The 22,616-nt window shown below is 37.1% G+C and overlaps 1 protein-coding gene across 3 annotated transcripts in view; it reads left to right on the top strand.

Moving 5' to 3' along the window:
- Positions 1-9,876: 9,876 nt before the first annotated feature.
- Positions 9,877-22,616, top strand: part of NIPBL (NIPBL cohesin loading factor) — a 168,419-nt gene continuing 155,679 nt past the window's right edge. For 2 of the 3 annotated variants that reach the window (XM_087927378.1, XM_087927379.1), the window contains exon 1: positions 9,877-10,780. The gene's annotated coding sequence lies outside the window, so the exon portion shown is untranslated. The remainder of the gene's footprint in view (positions 10,781-22,616) is intronic. The other variant, XM_087927380.1, reaches the window with a different exon arrangement.

Genomic DNA, 22,616 nt, shown 5'->3' with positions numbered 1-22,616 from the left:
CATGGCTCTGGCGTAGCCCTGGCGGGATGAGCAGAGGATCCAGTGGAGAGGTGCTCGCTGCCTTGGTGAGAGCTCTGCCGCCGGGCAGGAGGGGCTGCCTGTCAGCTGTGTTGGGCGCCCCAGGTGAAGCTCTTTGCACTCTGCCTGGCACCAGGCAGGGATGGCGGCTGGGTGCTTCTCCCGGGGTGGGCCGATCCTGCGCTGCGGACCTGGGAGATTCGCCTCCCCACATGGGGTTGGGCTGCCCTCTCAGGCAGGGGAGGCTTTGTCGTACCAGTAGTGGGGCGTCATTTTTAAAAGAATTGGCTTTGCCTTCAAAGGTGAAGGGAAGGCAGCGACAGGAGCGCCTGAAGCCAAGTGTCTCCACCGGGCTCCCGTTGCAGGGAGGAGCCCTGGCTGGCTGCACATGGCTGCACCAAATGCCATGGCGTTGCTCTAAATGCCGCGGCAGCATGGGAAGAAGGGAAAGCAATGGTGGAGCAAGGTCTCCTGATATGAAGTGCCCCACCAACGCCAAAGTCAACGCAGGCAGCTCCATATCTGGGTATGCAACAAAACTATTTCCTAACGGCAAGCCCCCCCGCCATTCCCCCATTTCACATGTTTAATATAGGCCTTAATTTGTGGGGAGGGGCTTAATTTGATTTTATGCTGATAAAACATGCTGGGCCTTCCTATTGGTGGAGGCCGTATTGTTGGAGAAACATGGTAATTTAGAATTATATATTCTTTTTAGATAAACAGGCAGTCCTATTTTCCACAAATTTATCTGTGAAGGTAATAAAACAAGTCTTCTGCCATTTGAAAACAATGAACAGTTAATCTTATCCATTTTCTAAACTATAGACAATTGAATGATATGATGGCATTTGCACCAGGGGTTGGGATAGTATCAAAAACTTAACTTGAAAAAAACTCTCATAGCAAATAATTGTTTTTCTATTTGTGTGTATCAGTTTATCACAATTGATATGTGACTCAACAGCATCCACTGTTCTCAGTTGCTTTCAAGTGTAAGATTATCCAGAAATATAAAATAGTGAATTGCATCCTTAAAAACAGTTCCTAATAACTACAAAGAAGACATTAAGGAAAACAAACCAAGCATTAATATATTATGGATTTTTTAATTGGTGAAATTAAGTAGACATTCCTGAAGTGCAAATAAACTCAAACAGATGCTGAAACCAAAAGAATACTGATGTAATTCACCACAGGTGCAAAATTAGAAGACCAGCTGCAAAACTCATCTAGATGTCTGTCTGTCTGTCTGACTGCCAATCCTTAAAATAATAGCAAAGATTGGCATACTCTGAATACTGCTCTGGGCAGCCTCATCCTTGATATATGGGGACATTGTATCTGTGATCGTAATTCTAGAAGGAAGACACACACAACATCCAATTGTTCTGGTGAAACAAATCACAGCAAGTATCCCTGGTGATTTTAATGATGCTATGGCTGCTCTTTTGCAATGCCCGAAAGCTGTGGGAGCATGGATGGGGGACAGACATCAGCCAAACTTTCAGCACTGTCCAATACCTTATGGATTCTTACTGTAGTATCATTTCACTGGGAAAGTAGGATTAGGATCAGAAGCACTGTCCCCCACCCCAAGTTATAAAATAATACAATAACAGAATAAAAGACTTGGAAGGGACCATGGAGCCCCTGCTCTGTCAGGAAACCAATATGCCACTTCAGACAAAGCGTTGCCTAATCTTTTCTTAACAAACTCCTGTGTTGGAGCACCCACAACTTCCACAGGCAAGTCATTCCACTGATTAATTATTCTAACTGTCAGGAAATTTATCCTTAGTTTCTAGGTTGATTCTCTCCTTGATTAGTTATGATGATAATGGTGATAATGGTGAGCTTGCTTCCACAAATAGGCTGGGTTTCTTTGGGTTTTGCTTTCACATATCTGGACCCGGGAGGCTTTAAGTCTTAGCACAGTGTGTGAATAACTAAATTTATATAATGTACCATGTTTAAAATGAATAGTTAGTGAAGGTATGCATAATTTCCACTATTTCAAAATCATAAAAAGCTTTGTGTGATATGGCTAAGATTGTGTGATGGTGTATAAACTTTCTCCCCTCCCTCCTTTCCATTCAATAGTATCCAATTTTTGGAGACTGCCTGGATAAGTCCTGCAATTTTCTTGGCAAGGTTTTTTAGAAGTGGTTGCCATTGCCTCCTTTCTAGGGCTGATAAAGAGTCACTGGCCAAAGGTCACTTGACTGGCTTTATGTCTAAGGTGACACTACAACTCACAATTTCCCAGTTTCTCGCTTGATGCTTTAACAACTGTTCAAAACTGGCTTTCATGTCTTTTAATTTATTGCAATAAACACATATGTGATTTGTTGACCTGGTCCAGTTGAAATAGATATCAAATTTAATGGTTTATTTCAGCATTTATAATTAAAATTAGTCTTTGGTTTTCTGATAGACTGTTTCATGCATTTATTTATACAGTATAAACATCCAGAAGATGAACATCTGATAATATACACTTTGATGACATGCCATGGAAGAAAAAGAAGTAACATCCAAGTGAATAGACTAAAATTAAATGATGCAAAAATGGCATACTGCAGTATGTTGAAGTATATTAGTTTTAAAACTGTTCATAAGAATCCTGTGAATGAGTCCTCAGAATTTTTTAGGGATTTCTCCCTACATAGTGTATAGTGACAGAAAAACATTTGACTTTATCTCCTTTCAATCTGTTATACAATCAGCTATGACAGGGATTTTCAAATTGTGGTGCTACTGACCCACAAAATGACAGAAAAATCCCCTCTGCCTGAAACATCCTCAAGAGCCATGTCTCAGTTTATATACCAAGTCTATCTAAGTGATAGAAGCCTGCATCTTGTGAAAAAAATTGTGCACAAACCTGAATTCTGGGCCTCATATTCCCTATCACTTGCATCTCCCAAACTCATCCTGGATTGACATTTGCTCCCCACAATAGTTACTGCAAAAAATCCTGACCACAGTTTTCCGTTGTTATTTTAATTTGAAGGTTAGGTCTTTATTAGAATAACATTAGGGCTAGTTGATCTTTTTTTTTTTAAAGGAGAAAAGTTTATTGCTGTTTTTCCAATGTGGAGAAAAAGCACATGATGAAACATGATAAATAATTTAACCTGACCACACCATCAATACATCATATTGGCATCAATATCTAATAGCATGCTTGCTAGTGAATTCTGGGAATTGAAGTCCACATACCTTAATGTTGTTAGATTTGAAAAAAAAAATACTGCTCTTATAGGACATTCCATTAGACAACTGTGGGAGGGGGGGACCATTTCTTCTATCAATATATTTCCACATTTTCTCTGGCAAAAACGTTATCCATTAACCTGAAATAACTTAACAAAAACAGAAGCTATACATCCGTGAATGAAAACTATTAAACCTGAGGTAAATTTTGGAGGGCAAAAATATGTTCTGGATGGTAGGGCACCAGTGACCAACAGTGGCAGTAGACTGAGGAAAAAAAAAAAAAAAGAGGGAAGTCTTAAAATTTCCACGTTTGGAGTTGTGTCAGAGGTAAGTCTTAGTGATATTTTTAATAAATGTTGATTATTTGGAGTGTATCAAATATATTAAATTACTTTGGTGATAATGAAGTACAAAGTTTTTCCTGCCTGTAGGAAAAGTAGAGTTTTTTTCTCCAGTCTCTATTTTCTTCCCAGTGGCAGAAAAAAGGACAAAGCAGTTTAATTTTAAAGGTTTCCCCCCTGGAGGCATTTTTCATTAAATGGGCACTTGTCTGATAAATATCACTGAGGAATAAGTGTATTTTGATGGGTCAGGTAACCAGTATTTGGTCACTGACCACAGTAAAGAATTTTGATGTGATGCCTCAGGGACGTAATCTCTCTGAGAGATGGCAAAAATCCCTATTTCTCAGTAAAATAGTCACATTGGTGATAGTCACATCGGTAAAATTTAATTTTTAATTCAATTCTCAAAGTTATGTAGCCGCCATCTCACGCACACTCTGGATAGCGCACAATAAAATTACCAGTGAAAACAGTAATAAAACTTCATTTAGAAATCATTTAAACACAACTAAGGGTGAGGGGAGGGTAATTTCTAAATATGCTAAAATATGAATGCTAGTCATCTTGTCAGGTGGTACTTTATTTCTCGGATATTGGCGGATGCTGCTGAGGTACTTAGATAGTTACAAGTGAGTAAATGCAACTTTTGAATTTACTTTTTAACTTTTTAATTTCTTAAGTTTCTTCTCAAGATATGAAAGATGGTTTTAAGGAAGGATGAGGCCTTTGTACTAAATCTCCTGTGAAATTTAGGCTGGGTCCACACATAATGCTTATCCCTCATTTGGTTTTGTCTTATTGTAATAGCTTACAGTGACCACATATCCTTTATTAGAAGGGACCTGTATTTCAGAAAGCTGTCTTTCAGATTTATTTAATATTTTATCTTCTTGGTTTTGCTCTTGAATTTTGCTTTGTAAAACAAGATTACCACATAAATGTAAACAATTACGTTTCCCTCCCTTTATGAACCACTTTCAGATTTGCCCCTTTGGGGGGAGTTGTCCTTTATTTTTTCCAAGAAAATAGTAGTTATATAACCCCATTCCCAAACCAGTGTTGCAGGTCAGCCACATTTGTGTGACCCTGGCCAAATTAAATATGAATTAATTTAATAAAATGTGGCTAAGGAAACCAGGGCTAAATGTAATGTGTGAATCAGGTCAGTGCAATCTTATAAAGATCTACCCTGAAGGAAGCCCTGAGCTTAAAGGTAATGTGCAGAATTACAGGTAAGCAGGGGAAATATTTCTGCCATTTTTGTTTTTTTAAAAATATGTTTCTAAATAGAAAATAAGAATACTTTCCCACAAAGGTAGATTTAGTTAATTAAATATTTGGGGACTCTTATTTTAATATTTTAGTAAGTACTATCACACGGAAATCTTGCTTTGATTTTATTAATATGGGGTTGGAAATAAAATGTTTGAAAATGGTTCCTATCAATTTAAATTAACTATTAACAGGTAACTAGTCACTCAAGCTAAAGGGCTTTCTCCCAACTAAATATACATGGAACATAATTAAAATCGGGCTTATTATTATATTGGAAAGATAATATCTGATGTTTTTAGTTCAAATAAGTATTTATGTTGAAATGGCCAAGTCTAAGTGTTCTTTTTAAAGATTAGTGAAATTGGACAATCTGGATTTATCAACTTTTAATCAACTGTTACATTACAAATTATTTGACTGGAAATTTCTATTAAATTACTATTTTACCAACAGGTAAAAAGAAAAAAATGTCTTAAAATGTATTGTTATGAACAAATTAAAAAAAAATTGAAAACAATTAGGAACAAATTATCATGGATTATTTTTAAAAAATAAACTCTATTGTTGGTACTACTGTCTTGAAATAGGTTGTGGTGCATTTTTTTTGAAAAAGAATAAAGGATCACCCATTCAGAAACAGGATTTAGTAAGGATGGAAAGAAGGCATGGTAAGAAAATATTAAATTATTTCTACAAATAAGTTTTTATTTACTGACTTATTTAAAGTATGTCTAGCCTGTCTTTATCCTGAGGGTCTTGAGGTAAGGATTATAGTTTGCTTAATAAATAAAAAGAATTTTGCATACTATTGTAAAATACCTGTTGAAAATAATTTTAAAAACATTACATCCAAGTTTCATGGTCCTATTCTATAAGGTCTTCAGTATTACATTGCCCAACTTGCATCTATACTTTTAGACCGTGAGTGCTATAATATCTAGTAGAATATATTGATAAACATATTTTGAGATTTACCCAATTGTTTTAACTTGAGTTTTAGAATGAAATTAGAATGTATATGATGAAAAAAAAAGAGTCCCCCAAACAAGTCAGAGAATTTGCTATACTTTTAAATTTTTCATAGAAGGAAAAAGTTGGCTTTCTATATTGAACGTGTGCATATACATGCAACATATACACATTTCTTGTGTAAGATATTTAGAAGCTGTTATTTTATTATGACATGTTTTATCATATTATCTAGATATATTTATTTAGACATGTTTAATTATAGATGTTTCATCTAATTGATATTTGTCCCAGTAAACTTTTAATTAGGTCTTCTAAAACTAATTTAGTCTATTTCATTTTTTGAAAAAATTTTGAGAAAAGATTTCAACAGATAAGAAAATAATTGTAAAGTTCACTTGAAAAACTGTAAGATTAAAATTGATCAAATATTGGGGCCGTACATAGAAAAATATAGTATTAATCGATTTCTAAAGAAGACTTTCATTGAAAATTTGCATAGTTGGATACAGTAGAGAAAAAAGTGAGGTTAAATAGTGGTGAATAAGCTTTTGGGATCTAAGAAGTCATTAACATATTTTGGAGCACATACATACCAAGAGTTCATAAGGTTTTTAATCAACTATGTACTAATTTTACTAAGGACATCAGTGACAGCTATTCAGTTGGGCTACCCACTTCCTTGATCTTCACAGTCCCACCTTTCTTTATCTTCCCTTAACTGCCACATGCTGACACTATGCTTGGCTTCAACCAGCATCCCTGTTGATTTTTCCAGGCCTTTTCTTTCCCTATCTCCCCTTAGCCATCCCTTAAGGGCATCATACACGCAGGTAGTTCTCAACTTACGACCACAATTAAGCCCCAAATCTCTGTTGTTAAGTGCGACAATTGTTAAGTGAGTTTTCTCCCTTTTTATATTTCTTGCCACAATTGTGAAGTGAATCACTGTAGTTGTTAAGTTAGTAACATGGTTGTTAAATGAAACTGGCTTCCTCATTGATTTTTCTTGTCAGAAAGCCACAAAAGGTGATCACATGACCCTGGGACACTGCAACTATCATAAATATGACTTAGTTGCCAAGCATCATAATTTTGATCAGGTGACCATGCAATGGTCATAAAGTGGGAAAAATGGTTATAAATCACTTTTTTCAGAGCTGTTGTAATTTTGGATGGTTATTAAACGAACTGTTGTAAGTCAAAGACTTACATATATACAGCTTCAAAGATACCAAAAAAATGACAGAGAAATTACTGGAACCTGGAGTGGGCTAGCTAAATAGGCTGCACTTGAAACCAAGAATACTGGCAGCTATGAAACTGCTGCCCCTTAGCTTCTCAGAAGCTTCATAAATCTACCTTCCCATAGCTGCTGATGTCCTTGGCTTTTTTCCCAACATCCTATTGAAATATATACATGGAATACACATAAAATCTACAGCCTAAGAAATTTAGACATAACTACAATTTTGCAACCTACATTTCTTCATGTTGTAATTCGTAAAATTAAAATCTTTTTGCCTACACTCAATCATAAATTTAAAATTTATATTGCAAAACAAAGTTAGTTGAGGGCATCAGTTGATGTTAAGATTTATTTCTGACTGTGTAGATTTTGTCTAAACATAGCAAAGCCATTGACTATATAGATTGCAAATATGGCATATAAAAAAGAACCCTTAATTTTTTTGAGGGACCTGGACAAGAAGCTATAGTATAAGCTGATTTTTGAGGAAAACAAAATGTTCAGAAGATAAAGACTGGATACTGTACTGCTGGTTAAATCTGCTTAATTGGTAAATATTTAAATTCTAAGAAATATATTGTATTACATTACAAAATATGACAGCTAGAATCAAAACTAGTAATCTAGCAAAACACTAGTAATCTGAGATATGAAAATGATACCTCATTGTTAACTGAAAGTACAAAAGACTTTAAAGAGATCATTATGAAAGAAAAATGGAAAGTGAAAATCTGTGTTAATGTATAATGAGGACACATACAATGCCATCCTGGATATTTGGTGAATGTTATAGGTGACAATAGAGAAGTTAAAGTGGTAGAAAAGTACTTGTGCTCAAGTACTGATAAGGTAGACATTATAATGGAAAAACAAAGAGATTATTTATTCTACCGAAGAAAGCAGTGACAAACTTAAACAAGATCCTGAAGGAAAAAGGACATTTAAGTGATAGCACAGGTAAAAATATTAAAAGCAACAAGAGTTTTCAATGACAATGTATCAAAAACCTGGACAAGGAGGAGAGAGAGAATTAGGATAAGGCCGTTGAATTATGGATTTGGAGATGATTATAAAGAGAACCACAGATTATAAGAAGAACTAATGATCAAACCCTGGATCAAAAATGGACTGCTCCTTAAGGCAATAACTGTAATTTCTGTATATGAAAACAAATAAAACTAATGCTTGGTGAGGCTAAGAAGGTGATAGATAACAAAGGATGGATAAGAACAAGATCACGATAATATTTGTAGAGCTGGGACAGGTGAATTTGGCAAGCATTTCAACAGAAGCTGCCAGGGATTGAGACCAATTTAATGCCACCTAAAGACTAAATTATTAGAGAGCCTTTGGTTTAGTGGTTAAGACACCAGGCTAGAACTACAAAACACTGATTTCTTGTTTTGCCATATACATAAAAGCCAGTTGAGTGACTTTGGGACAGTCATTCTCTCTCAGGCCAACTCATCTCAGATGGTTACTATTGTTGGAAAAATAGGAGGAGGAAAAGTATTAAGTATGTTACCCATCTTGAGTTATCTATAAAAATAATAAAGGCAAGATAAAAAAAACTGAAACAAACTCATTTTGGCTTTAACTAAGATAAATTAAATCCCATTGGAGTTAATGGAATAAGCCAGTAGCAACTAACAACTCCAAGCTTTCTAAGATGTGCAGCCCCATTCTACACAGGCGTAAACTGTAAAAAAATATCTTACTCTATTCATTCAGATTTATTTCTAAATAATTGTATAATAATGGCAGCCATCTTTATGGTTGGGCTTTTAATTTTGGAGTAAATCTATGCTTCTTGATTGATAAGAATTTATATCAAGGAATTGTACAAGAAGCTAATTTAAAAGTACAAGAGTCAGGATATATTTAAGAACAATTTTTTTCTTACACACAGTTAATTTAGTTAGAAATCTGAGCAAATCTAGTATCAGCCTAGTTCAAAATTAAATATCAGACTGGATTTAAAAAAAAATCTAGGGATTTAAACATTAAAGAAAATTGATGCAAATTAAATTGTATTTAAAAATTAGCAAACTACTGTACTTCCATTTTTACTATGGAGTACAGAATTCTAATTTCTTATCTTTCAAAATAAAACAGCAGCACAATAAAAGCCAAAATACTGAATCAGAAGACATTTAATTAAACTGAAATTATACTTTCCTTCTATTCACTGCTCACAAAATTTACATGAATACAAACTAGCTTTACAGATTGTCACTATCTTCTCCAATGCATAATGTGTCTATTTGTCAGAAATCAACAAAAACCCCATTATCTAAAGAAGAATGCTTTCACTTCATGTTACCTAAAAAAAAAGAGGCTGGGGCAAAAATCACCTCCATTCTAAAAATCATAGCGATTGTAATGGAAGCTTCAAGTCCGTCGGAACCGGAATCAGGCACAAGCGTCAATGTGGCAGAAAAGCAGGGTAACAAGGGCGCACAACCTTTCAGCCTTCGAGTTGTGAGAACCCGATGCGCACTTTCCCAAGAACGATAAGTATTTTTACAAGAAAATATCTCTCTACGATAAGTATTTTTATAAGACATTTCTCTCCTCTCTCCGATTCTCTTACATGGCACCAAGGGTTGACAAAGAACCTATTTAAAAGAAAAGAGGCAAAAAGGTACACGATCTTTACAAAATTATCTCGGCCACGTTACTCATGTTGACAGTTCGCAGGAGTTCGCTTCTTCAGCAGGTCAGACTTTTATCTGCACGCTCCGGCTTTCCTCCGGTACCTCAGAAAGGGAGGCAGGGAAGAGAAAAGAAAGAGAAACTGCGAGCAAGAAGGAAGAAGCCACAGGGGCACCACGTTCCGACACGCGACGCAGGGCGGCCATCAGCTGTCGCGAAGAGGCAGCGAACTCCAGATACGGTCCAGCTGTTCTCCGCGCAAGACTTTCTCGGAAGGCAGAAGCCAAGCCGACGGCCGCGGCAGGCAAGAGCGAGAAGGGGGAGCTTGTTGGTGTTTGGCGCCGGTGGAGGGAGTCATTCCTCCAACTGCACTTCCGGTCGGCATTTTGTTCTGAGAGCGAGCGAGGGCGACACATTCACGCAGCCTCTTATTTTTTCCTCCCTCTTCCTTTCCTCCCTCCCCGGTACCGACTCACCGTAACCCAAGCGATCCCCTCCCTGCCCCGCCCCGACCGCGTCCACAGAAGGAGAGGCGGAGGCGGTGACGGCGGCGGAAGAAGAGAAGGAACAAGCCGCGGCCGAGGAGATCCCCCTCCCCTCCGCTCGCTCCTTTCCTCCCTCCCCTCCCGGGGTTGGTCGCTCGGTGGGTGCGTGAGGTGTTTATCGAATCCGGTTCGGCCCGGCCTGTGTGGATGTTGGGGTGAATCAAGCTCGCTGGGAGGACGACGGCAAGGAGGAGAAGGAAGAAGAAAAATAAAAAGAGGAGGAGGAGGAAGAAGAAGAAGAAGACGGTGGCGGCGGCGACTTCAGGGATTCGCTTCGGCCGCTCTCCTCCCCTCCTCGGCTCTACATGTTCGCTGCACTGAGGAGGAGACGGAAGAGGAGCCAGCCCCCCTCCCGGCCCGGATTATTGTTGTTATATTATCTCCCCTCCTCCTCCTCCCGCTCCGCGGCGGCCCAGTGGCGGATCCTCTGAGGAGGGAGGGGGCGGATTTTTTCCTTCCCCCCGCTTGGTTTTTCGGTTGGATTCAGACGACGCTTAGCTCAGGTAAAAGCCCCCGCTCGCGCTTTTCCGTCTCCGCGTTTCTTCTATTCGCTTGAAGATAAGCAGCGAGTTGGGCCTTCTTTCAGGCGAGGCGGCCCAGTCTGGAAGCAGAGCGGGGATTAGCCTTTTCGGCCGGTGTGGGAGAAAAGAGGGGGGGGGGTGAATAATGAGTGGCAGCCAGGGGTGTTTCACGTTTCTCTCCGCCTCCTCCTCTTGGGGTTTGGCGGATGAGAGTGGTTTCTGCCGAGCTGCTGGAGATGCCAAGGCCCGGAGGAGGGCGCAGGCCCAGCGGCCAGCGCTTCCACTCCAGCTCGGGGATGAGAGAGCCGAAGTGGTTTCACTATGACAGGCCTCGGCGCCCGAGAGCAAAAGTGGGAGGAGGAAACAATACAGTTAAACAGCGACTGGGCACCGAACCTGTGCCATATTTACAACTTCGGGGGATGGGGGGGCAGAGTGCGGAAAGGAAAGAGACGAACGTAATAGTCCTAGTCAGAATAGGGGAGAGACGGGCGTCCGTTTGTTTTGCGTTTGCAACAGTTGCATCTTTTATTTGTCTTAGTTTCAAATTTGTAGTTGGATAGGTATGATTGATACTATTGCGTACATCCTCTCAAATGCATAGATTTTATTGAAAAGTAAAACTAGTTCCGAATAATTTTCAGAATAGACATATCCAGTTCACTGGGAGAGTCTATGGGTTGCCTAGTACCATTTATGTCATACTTTCTAGATACACAGTAAATTTTGGTCCTTAAGAGGAAAGAGTTATTTGTAAGAATAGGTATCCTATTTGAAAAAGGGTTGTCTATATAGCTACTTGACGTTTTAAAGGTTAGGCCACTGTGAAATCATGCGAATTGTAATAATTGAGCCTGCCGTTTTAAGTATGTTTATATGGGAATATGTTTTATTGAAGATAGTGATGCATACCTCTGAATACCCTGATTATTATTGAGTTGAAAAATGTTCTTACTTTCAAATGTGTCTGGTTTGTGTAACTTTGAATCAGATGCCTGAAAGTTAATAATCTAAATAATATTCTCAAATGAAGAATGACTTTAGTAAAAACGTTAGGATATTTTAGACACTGGATAGATGCCTGTAATTTCTTCCAGTGTAATTCTAATTTCTCATATAGAGAAATCTATTTCTCTGATATGGTATGAGGAATTGTGATATCAGCTGGTCTGATAGCTGTTTTTAAAACCAATTTAAATCCTAGGTGGGTAAGACAAAGTGGCATTTAATTGTGCTCAGTTTTTATTGTAGATGTTCTATTTTTTTGAAAGTTAGTCTTATATTTAATATTTTTCAGTAAAGTAACTTAAGAAAGTACAATTGTGCTTTTTAGCCTGATACATGTTTAAAAGGATGAAGTTAATATAGCTGTCACATAGGAGGCGTGTTTTTAATGCTGTAAATCCATGTAGTAGTCAGCAGTGTGTCCGTGATTTGTATTGGTCAGGCAGCAGTTTGAATTTTAAAAAGCCTGAAGATCCTGCTGAGCCCCAAACCCGGCCTCTCTCCCTCCCTCCCTCCCTGTAATCTGCCATTCCTGTCTTTGTGCTGCCTGGGCCTGTTAAACACTGTTTGCAATAGGGCCTCAGGCCTATATGCATGGGAGAGAAACCATTTTCAGACTGAAAAAGTAGCTTTTTATTTTTGAACTTTATTATTTCAAGCATGAGCTACAAGTTGCTTTAAAATATTGCTGTGTGTGTGTGAGGTTGAGTCTGCCTCTGTGTGTTTTAACTGTTTATTTTTAAGGACTGGAACAGGTCTAATTTACAGAAAATGAGGGACTGCCCAGAGAATAATCAAATACAGTATTATTCATAATTAGAAAATAACATGTGATGATTTGTCCTTTGTTTATATTAAATATGTGGGATTTTGCTTAAGTTGAAATGAGGTTTATTCTCATATCTTGTGTCTTCAGTAAATTATTTTAATGCAAAATTGGCTCTTGAATCAGTTTTTTATAAGTGTATGGGTTTTTCACTGTTCCTTTGTACTTTCTTTAAATATTTATGTATTTAATAATATCCTTATGATATTCTGTGTATTTAAAAGAAATCAGTACATTCAATTTGATGTGTTTCTAAGATGTCTGAACCATTATTTTGATAATACCTAGGCATATTTCAATGTATATAACAATAAACTATGGTGCCAAAACTGTTGCTCTCAAGCAGCTTAGAGAAAACTGCCAGGAAATTTCTTAAAATATAAAATAGAATGTGCTAGTCTAATACTTCCAGTGTTTATCATTTTTATTAGGTTATAAGATAAAATACAAAATACAAAAGTAAATAAGAAGACACAGTGGGGGGGGGGGGAGAAGGAGAGAGAAAGTGAGGGAAAACTGGGGAAAAGAAAAAAAGAAACATTGACTTCCGACTCCTTCTGTTGTAGTAAAAAACAGCATTAACATCAGGCCACAACTTTTGTTTTTCCATAATAATGTAAGGTAGCCATTTCTATAAAACATAGCTAGTCTAGTCTAATACTGGATTGGAATGCCATAGTCAATGCAATTTTCCCATAATTTTTGAGTATTTATAAAATGATGCACAATTTCAATTATTTGAGTTCTTAAATAATAATTTTAAAAATAGGTGAATGGCGTATTGATATATTACAATTTCATAATTCCAATTATAGTAATTTTAAATGCAAACATTGTCTTCCATTAAAAAATGATGAGAGCTAAAGATTGAATTATTTACAGGAATTTAAGTAGATTATTATATCTAAGAGAGTTTGTTCTCTTTGTAAACATTTGAAATAATTTCAGAAACAGGAATGCATTTAAACATTAAGTAAAACTTGAGATTATCTCTAGTTAGCTGTCTTTTGAACACAGCCATTTTTTCAGTAACATTTAAGAAACTGCTCAAAAATTACTTTGGGCATTCATTCTAACAATGTATCTACAGAAGGTGCTATTATGACTACAAACTTTTGCAGTTGTTTATTTTGGTAATATGTGTGTATATATTTATGTGTGTATATATGTGTGTGTATGAGAGAGAGAGATCAGTGCATATGGTAAGGATGTAATGTAGCTTGAGATATTTAGTATCTAGATTTCATAGAGATCACAGACAGTGATCTTCTCTGGTTTGGAGTCTGCACAAGTTGTATGCTCTTTAAATATGACAAAGATAGCTTTTGTAGAGTATGCCAATTTATTGAGAATGAAAGAAAATTATTTACAAATTTTGCAGTGATGCTGAAAAAAGTGCCTATTTTATTATAAGAAGCCTCAATGTATTATCATTTTATAATATATCTTAATGTTTCTAAAAGATCAACAAAATTAATAAAAATGAACAATATTCAGATAGGAAGAAAGGAACTCTAAACTATGCCTTGTGAAGAATGTGTTATGTCTGATAAAGATTCATGCATATTTAAAATTGTTTTTGCTTTTGACTACAAAAATTCATTGTCTTATAAAAACAAATCTGATTTATAATATGTAACTTGCTTCCATATATTCCAAGCAGGACTGGAATGCTCTGTTTGTGGGATATTTTGTATCTGAGTCTATAAACACACAAACACAAACTCAGTAGTAATGGCAAGCTGCATTTAGTCCTGCAGTTAGTTATTGTTCAACTATACCAAAGACTTTTGTTTAAAAATGGTAATGATTAAATTTTGTTTGGCTTTACTAAAGTTTTGTTACTAAAGTTTAAGAATTATTATTTAATAAACATTTTTCTTTATCATATCTAAATGTATCAGTTTTGCAGTTGTGTAAATAGAATTGAAAATGTTATTTTTCCTTGATTATCTCTCATAATTTACACTTTTCAAACTTTTGAATTTTTTTAAATGTATCTTTTAAGAACAATCACTTTTAAATGTATTTTTTGAGAACAATCAGCTAAGGTCTTTGACCTTCTTTTGCAAAAATCACTGGCTGAACATTGAGTTTTGCCAAAGATATCTTTGTTAACCAAAGAAGTTAGTTTCGAATATTGTGACCTGTTTCAAATACTTGGGGGATAGTTCTCCGTGCTAGGAGGACATAATAGCTATATTTCTCATAACAACCCAAGTAATATAACAGTTACTTTGTATTTCTTATAATGTAGTAGTGGAGCCAAATAACTTTCAGCCAGGTTAAAAGTAATTGAAGCCAACTCTTATATGAATTATAATTGAGACAGTACATCAATTTGCATATGAAATGTTAAAATATTTGCAAAAACTGTTCAGATAATCTGTACTTTACCATGCTGAGATCAATTTAACTTGAACTGAGATGAGGTCCTGGCTTACCATGTTTAAATTTTGTTTAAAGCTACTTTTTTACCTCCAAGGATAGGAAATTAAAGATAAATTATGGCTTCTCTCCTGGAATTCTGATTTTGAATGCTGAGCAGGGTGGAGTTCTGCTCAAAGAACCTTGGATATAAAACCCAGACCTCAACATAGCAAAATACTTGCATATCCTGAGTTAGGAAATTGATAGAACATTCTCAATTTAGTTAGGTCTATGTACTTATAGGTAATGTACTATATGTACATTATCTATGTACTTATGTGCTAATATGAACCTTGGTGGCACAGTGGTCAGAATGCAGTATTGCATGCTAATTCTGCCCATATCCTGGTGGAGTTTGATCCTTACCAGCTTTTAGTTGATTCAGCCTTCCATCCTTCCAAAGTCGATAAAATGAAGACCCATATTGTTGAGGGTAATGTGCTGACATTATAAACTGTTCAGAGTGCTGTAAAGCACTAAGGATATAAGTCTTAAGTGCTGTTGCTATTATACCAGGATATTGTAATTTTTTATTCTCAGCAAATTCTTGAGATCTGCTTTAAGAATACTCCTTATCTGAGAAGATCGTTTGTGATGATATAATAGGTGAATCATTGGCCAATATTTTATTATTTGTTGTTATAATGAATGGTCTTGATTAATTTTATATATGACTTTTTGTTCAACTAGGCTCTAGCATAGTATTCACTGTAATATATGGTAATACCAGGCAAAATTCAATAGTAATTAATGTGCAGGTGAGATTTATTCCATTTTCTTTCTCTTTTGCATACTGTTCTACATTGGCTTATATCAAGCTTGCAAGTTTAAAAGCCTAAATTGATTTGTGGCCAACTTTTATTAACTTGTTGTATAGTAAGTTTCTGTTTGCAATTATTGCTACATACATGTAATACTGATCATTGAACAGTAAAAAAAAATGATTTGAAGTTATTTGTCAATTTGAAAAGAAAACTATCTTTTGAATGGGTATTATGATAATACAGATTTTTCTCATAAGTATTTTAGGAAATACTTGCATTCTACATACTAAATGAAAGCTAAAGATGCATTCTTATATATCCTTAGCTCTGCATCATTTTAGAACTTCTTAGTTCTAGAGTTTTAGAACCAACTTTACAAGTTAATTCTGAAGTATTGTTAAATAATTGTCCTCTATGGGCATTACTACAGTTGGCTTCAGAGGGTGGTATTCAGCAAGTTCTGACCAGTTCTGGAGAACCGGTAGCGGAAATTTTGAGTAGTTTGGAGAAGCAGCAAATACCACTTCTGACTGGAGATTTTACAGTATCCTTCCCCTGTCATGCCCACCAAGTTTGAATCCCATCACTGGTTGGTTTCAAATCAGCCAGGTATACAGATTGCATTTGGCATTTTTATCTATCTATAAACCTATAGATGTTTTTTGATTGCACCAAGGTGTCTATTACTCTTTGCTTTCTTTTGCCACAGTTCTTTTATTTGCAGGTCTTTTTATTTTGTGATTATTTTTAGTTGTTTCTTTTCTATTCTGCTGTCTCCAGATATTGCAATATCCACTATCACTATTAATAATATTGTTCATTGTTGAGTCAGCATATGTTTGGACTGGATTTGGCATTTTTATTCACCTACTGAGTCTTCCCAAGGACCAGAGTTAGGCAGATGTGGTTTCTTAAAGGTACCCTGTTTCTCCAACAATATGGCCTCCCCCAATAGGAAGTCCTAGCATGTTTTATAGGCATGAAAAGAAATTAAGCCCCTCTCCCCAAATTAAGGCCAATATTAAAACATGCGAAATGGGGGGAATGGTGGGGGGGCTTGCTGTTAGGAAGTACTTTTGTTGCACACCCAGATATGGTGCTGCCTGCGTTGACCCCGATATGAAGTGCCCCACCAACGCCGAGGTCAACATCCAAGCCGTCGCCACCCGCCCACCCAAAGATGCAAGGGGGGAAAATTAAGTCACCCCCGAAAAGACAGCCTAGCCATTTTTGGGGGGGGCACAAAAAAAAAAAAAGACCTGGCCTTATTATATGAGAAACACGGTATCACAGGATGTAAATAGTTGCAAGTAAAGCTGCCTTTTACAGTTAATTGATGGTGATTTTATCAGTGCTGATGGTGTTCAAGTGGTGCTCAGAATGTTTTGGAGTTGTGCTCAAAGTACCTATTAAATATATTACTATTGATACTATCTTTGCTTTCTTTCTTTTTTTTTTTTTGCCCCCGTCCTTCTACTACCTTTTGCAGGTATTTTGCAGGACAGTTGTAAGTCTATGGCAGGGCTGTTAAATTCCTGGCCCATGGGCTGGATGTGTCACACCCTGGCCACGCCCACAACCAATTTAGTAAAGGGGAAAAAAGTCCCAATGTGTCACGTGATGACACCGTGACAACATGAGTTTGACACCCCTGGTCTAGAATATTATGTGGGAAGTGTCTTCTGTTTGGATTTTAAAATTCTGGTACACTTTAGCTTATTCATTTTCTATTTGTCTCTCTTGTGGTCCCATTAATTTTTTGCTTGCAGATGTTCCAGTGCACTATTGTTGTTACTTTGTTATGTTGTTGTTTGTAGTCAGTCTGTCTGATAATCTTGCTGTAGCTAACTACTGTAGGTGGTCCCTGTTTCTTCAGCTTGTTTGCTTTCTTTTGTTGTCTTCTCAATTCCTGGCTTTGTTGCAGGGTGTTTTTTTAAAAAAAAGCTTGGACATGTGCAGCCAGAATTAACTCCTCTGTTTGTCTCTTCAATTTCCTACTCTTAGCCATTGCCAAATCTTCTTGTTATCGGCTTTGCCTGCTTTTAACAAATGTACTGGTCATGTGCATTATTTTATTTTCTGTGCTTCATTTGGTCTTTCTTATAGACCAGTCTGGTCTCTTCAATATTTAGCCTTCATGGTATGCTAACTTCATTGTATCTTCTTCATTGTTTGGACAATCATTTGTATAAAATGATATAGGGTTTCCTGTCTGAGCAGAGGGTTGCACAAGAAGACCTCCAAGGTCCCTTTCACTCTGATATTGCCCTTCAGATATTCTCCGTGCCCTTTTTTCTTCAATTGTCAGGTTTACTTGGCAACATTCCACACCTGCCTTCAGATAGTCCTTGATTTATAACAGTTCATTTAATGAGAATTTGATGCTACACTGGTATTGAAAAAATGATGTATGACCATTTTTCACACATGACCATTGCTGAATCCCCATGGTCACATGATCAAAATTCAGATGCTTAGCAACTGACTCATATTTATGATAGTTGTAGTGTCCAAGCTCATGTGATTACCTTTTGTAACCTTCTTCCAAACAAAGTCAATGGGGGAAACCAGCTTCACTTAACAAACATGTTAGTAATTTAACAGCTGCATTGATTCACTTGACTGAACATACTATGAATGAGTTTGAAATGTATGTTTTATTTTATGGTCTGTAGTAATCCAAAATAAAGTTTAGATTATCACCCTAGAATAAAATATATTCAAATTCAAACTAAACATGTAGAATTAGTATCCATTACAGTTAAGAAGCTGGCATGGTGATTGTGCAGATTCTGGTGTCAAAATCAGAAATGATGTCTTAGTGTCATAAACAACGAACATAAAAAAACTAATGATTATTAGCATGAGATACATCTACCCTAATTGATATTTGAGGTAATACAGGAATAATAAAAATAAAGTCTAAATAGATTAGTGCTCTTACAATAAAGGTGGCAGAATAATCATATACATTCCATTGATTATGCCCCTTATGCTTCACAAAAATGCACTTTAAGTGATAAGAATAATATATTTTTGCTCAAAATGAACTAATCTTTCCTGATTTGCCTGAATAATGTTGAACAAGGAAGAGGCATGGGGTGGAGAAGTACAGTATGAATTGCGTATATGTATCTTTTAATATATCAAGTAAATAGCGGTTGTTTCCTAGTGCAGGGGTCACCAACCTTTTGGACCTCAGGGACCATCAAACTCATATTTTTAAATCCCGAGGACCACTAATACGATTTTTTTAAAAAAGATAATATATTTAATATAAAAAATTTATTTTTATATTAAATTTAAATTTAATATTAAAAAAATAATTTTAATATAAAATATATAAACACACACATGTAAACATATTTTTAAAAATATAAAAATGCTTATTTAATTATAATAAAATCATAAATGCTTAATCATAACTGTGTAGCAGAATGAAGAGAAAGGGAGGCCACTTTCATCCTTTGGGGGGAAATATGATTTAATATTGCTGCGATTCAAAAGAAGCCACACAGTGCCTGGAGGGTGGGAAGATCTCCATGGGGAGGAACCAGAAAATGGAAGAAAAGCAGAAACTCCCCTAATCTGGTCTCCTGTCATCTCATATCTCCCCCAAGTCAGAGGAAACCTCTCCCTCCTTTGCCAGGTGTTGTTGCCTGGAGTTGGAGGAGGGAAGGAGGGCCGGGCTGGAAGCGCCGAGGAAGATGGGCTCCTAATAACCAGGCAACACCCCCACCCATGCCAGTCTGCCCGAATCTAAGCTCCACATTTCTCCCGCTGCTTCCAAGCAGAGAAGGGTCCCTCCCTGTGTGGAGGCTGAGGGGGGGGGGTTCGAGCCCAGAAAAGCTAGAGCTCTCGCCTTCACAAACAGGCTGGTTATTAGGAGCCTGTCTTCCTCAGTGCTCTTTTGGTCTGGGCATTTGGTCTCCCCCCTGCCCGATGCCAAAGGAAAGCCAGCCAGGCTTCTTCCCTCCTACCCTTTCCCCTGCTCCCTTCCCCCCACTCAATCCTACTTCGGGACAGAGGAGAGAGCTCTGAAAACGTGTGTTGGCATTTCCAACACACATTTCTCCAGCGCTCGCTCACAATTCTTCGTGTTCCTCCAGTCCTGGCTTGCTGAGGGGGGAGATCAGCCCTGGTGTCTCTGCTGCCCCCCCCAGGAAAAGAAAGCGAGGAGAAACATAGCTCTTGCTGGGGCAAAAGAGCAGAGATCGGAAGGCACAGGCAACAGAAAGCGGTGCTTTTCAAAGGCGCAGCTTCCGTCTTCTCTTGCCTGTGCCTTTCTCGATCTCAGCTCTTTCGCCCCAACGAGAGCTATGTTTCTGCTTGCTTTTCCTGTGCTTTCCATGGGCAGCGATGGCTGGGACCATGGAGGGGGGGCAGCAGAGCAGAACACCAAGGACAAGGAAACTGCCACTGCCACTGCTGACCCATTCCAGACCTCTGTACTGGATGGTGAGCACAGACTTGCCCCTTCCCCAGCCAGTACTTTTCCTGCCCTTGGGCTGTCCCTGCAGCCCGCGGCCATTGAGGAAGAGCCCAGGCCAGGAGAGGCAACCTGGAAGGTGCAGGAGTGCTGTGCAAATGTAAGTAGTGTGGTGCTCCTGCACCTTCCGGCCATCTCCATCACTACTTCATCCCGTCTGTACCACCAGCCCCCTCTTGCTGCAACAGCACCATTACCTTGTCCTGGCTGGTGACGGCTGCGGTGCTTTTTGCAGGTTTGCGCTCAGCTGAAGGGTGGGGGCCAGCGGGTGGCGGGCCATAATCCAGGGCGCAGCCTGGATTAATTGCTTTGGGGTGCTTTGGGGGGACATTTCTCTGTGGCCCACCCAAACTTTCTCACCGACCACCAGTGGGCTGCGGCCCACCGATTGGCGACCACTGTCCTAATGATCATCTGAATTTCCTGTAGAATAATTAATTGGCCAGCATACAATTTAAAAAGGAGCAGGTCCTTATGCTATCAAATAAAGGCACAGATCTGTCTCTCCCCCACTTCAAATGCAGGAGAGAAGCAGAGTGAATAAAACTGCAAGCAGCCTGTAGTGTTTCCTTTTTCCTTTTCTTCTTTCTTAGCTAGCATATTAAGTTAGGAAGCCAATGAATTAGTACCCACCATTATATGTTGTGCAGACATGATTCTGAATATTATGAGCAATGACATGAAGAACATGGTTTTCACCATACTTTGAACGCATAATAGAACTAGATAATGTTGCATCCTCAACTCAATATTTTGAGTGCATAATAGACATTTGAAAATATAGGTTTACGCTGAGATAGCCAATATAAAGGAACATTATGTTATGACTTTCCTGATCACCAAAACAAATTTAAAAAGTGTACAAGAATATAATGTTAATATGATACTTAAAACAAAAAGTGGAAAAATAATTATGCCTTTCCAAGGATTATCAGTTAAAAATGCTGTATATAATTACAATTTTTGCACTTTGATGCATCAATATGGAACCTGTAGAGACATTGCTAGGTAGCAGATAAGATTAGTATGTTTCTGTTTGCTGAGATGTGCATCAGCCAAGAATGCTAATATGGGAAGTGTGAAGAAAGTTGAAATATTTCTAAGGAAGTATTCGTGTGTGCAATGTGAGATCACTTGTTCTCATAATTCAGTATGGAGATTAGGCAGCAGCAGCTTGTACATGCAAATAAATTTTTGAAAAAAAAAAAGTTTAAATAAGTCCTTGATTTTTTATCGCTTCTAATTCTCTAATTTATTTTGTCTATTAATTGTTGTATTGTATTAAGATTAGATTTTAGCTTATAAGATATTGTACTACTGAACATTAGTTTCTATGAATTATATATAATTTTTAACTTGTTTTATTTTTGTGTAATACAAAATAATCATATTTCAAGACACTGAGGTTCAAAAGTATTGTGCTTGAGTTTTCTACCTATAATATAGCTCCCTATTCCTATTTATACACTATTTTTAAAACTCAGCAGGTTATAGTTGGGATATCTCTCAAATATGGATAGGCAGGTGGCTTCAGCATGAAATTTACCTGCATATCTTTGATTATTTCTGCAATATGTGACTGCATATTTAATCTTTGATTTTAAAGCTGTTCTGTGATTTTAAACCATTGGACTCATTGCTGCTGCTATTATATAGCAGGAATACAATTACAACTCAAAGTAATTTGATTTAATTCTGCAGTATTTTTGTCCTTTTAGCAATAAGTGCTATTTTCAGTTTGTTAAAGCAAGATTCATGCAATTTAAGAACAGACAAATTTTCAAGTAAATTAGTCAACATAGTAGTTCTCTAACCTTTTCACAATATTTATTTTGTAGTAAACATCAGAGAAAAAGCAAAACAATTATTGGTATTAGAATTATGTCTCCCTTCTCTTATTTTTTCTCCTCCAGTGATTTCTTAGATAAAATTGTCTATTGTCTATTCTCACGTAATAGAACTACACTGGTTTCTCATTAATATTCTCATATTTGAGCATGGATACTGTGTGAAAATGGATAATCTGTTCCTTTAGCTGGGGATTTATGTTGCAAATTAAATCATATATCAGATTTTAAGTCATAAGGAATGAGTGTTAAATGCTGATTCTGAGAAAAGGAATGTAAACATTTTTAATATTCAGATTCAGTTTGTTTGTGCTTACTTTGAAAAAGCCATAATTAGAATTTCCAGAAATGTTTGCATAGACTTGTAGTAAACATCTGAGACATAGAGTTTATAGATTAAGCATGTTTTATCTGTGGTCTAACATTATTTCTGTTTCCCTAATCCTATACCTTAATA

The sequence above is a fragment of the Pseudonaja textilis genome, chromosome 2, assembly GCF_049901715.1.
Source record: "Pseudonaja textilis isolate UNSWEBS1 chromosome 2, rPseTex1.2, whole genome shotgun sequence".
NCBI classification, from domain to species: Eukaryota; Metazoa; Chordata; class Lepidosauria; order Squamata; family Elapidae; genus Pseudonaja; species Pseudonaja textilis.
This window is presented reverse-complemented; position numbering and strand designations above follow the sequence as displayed.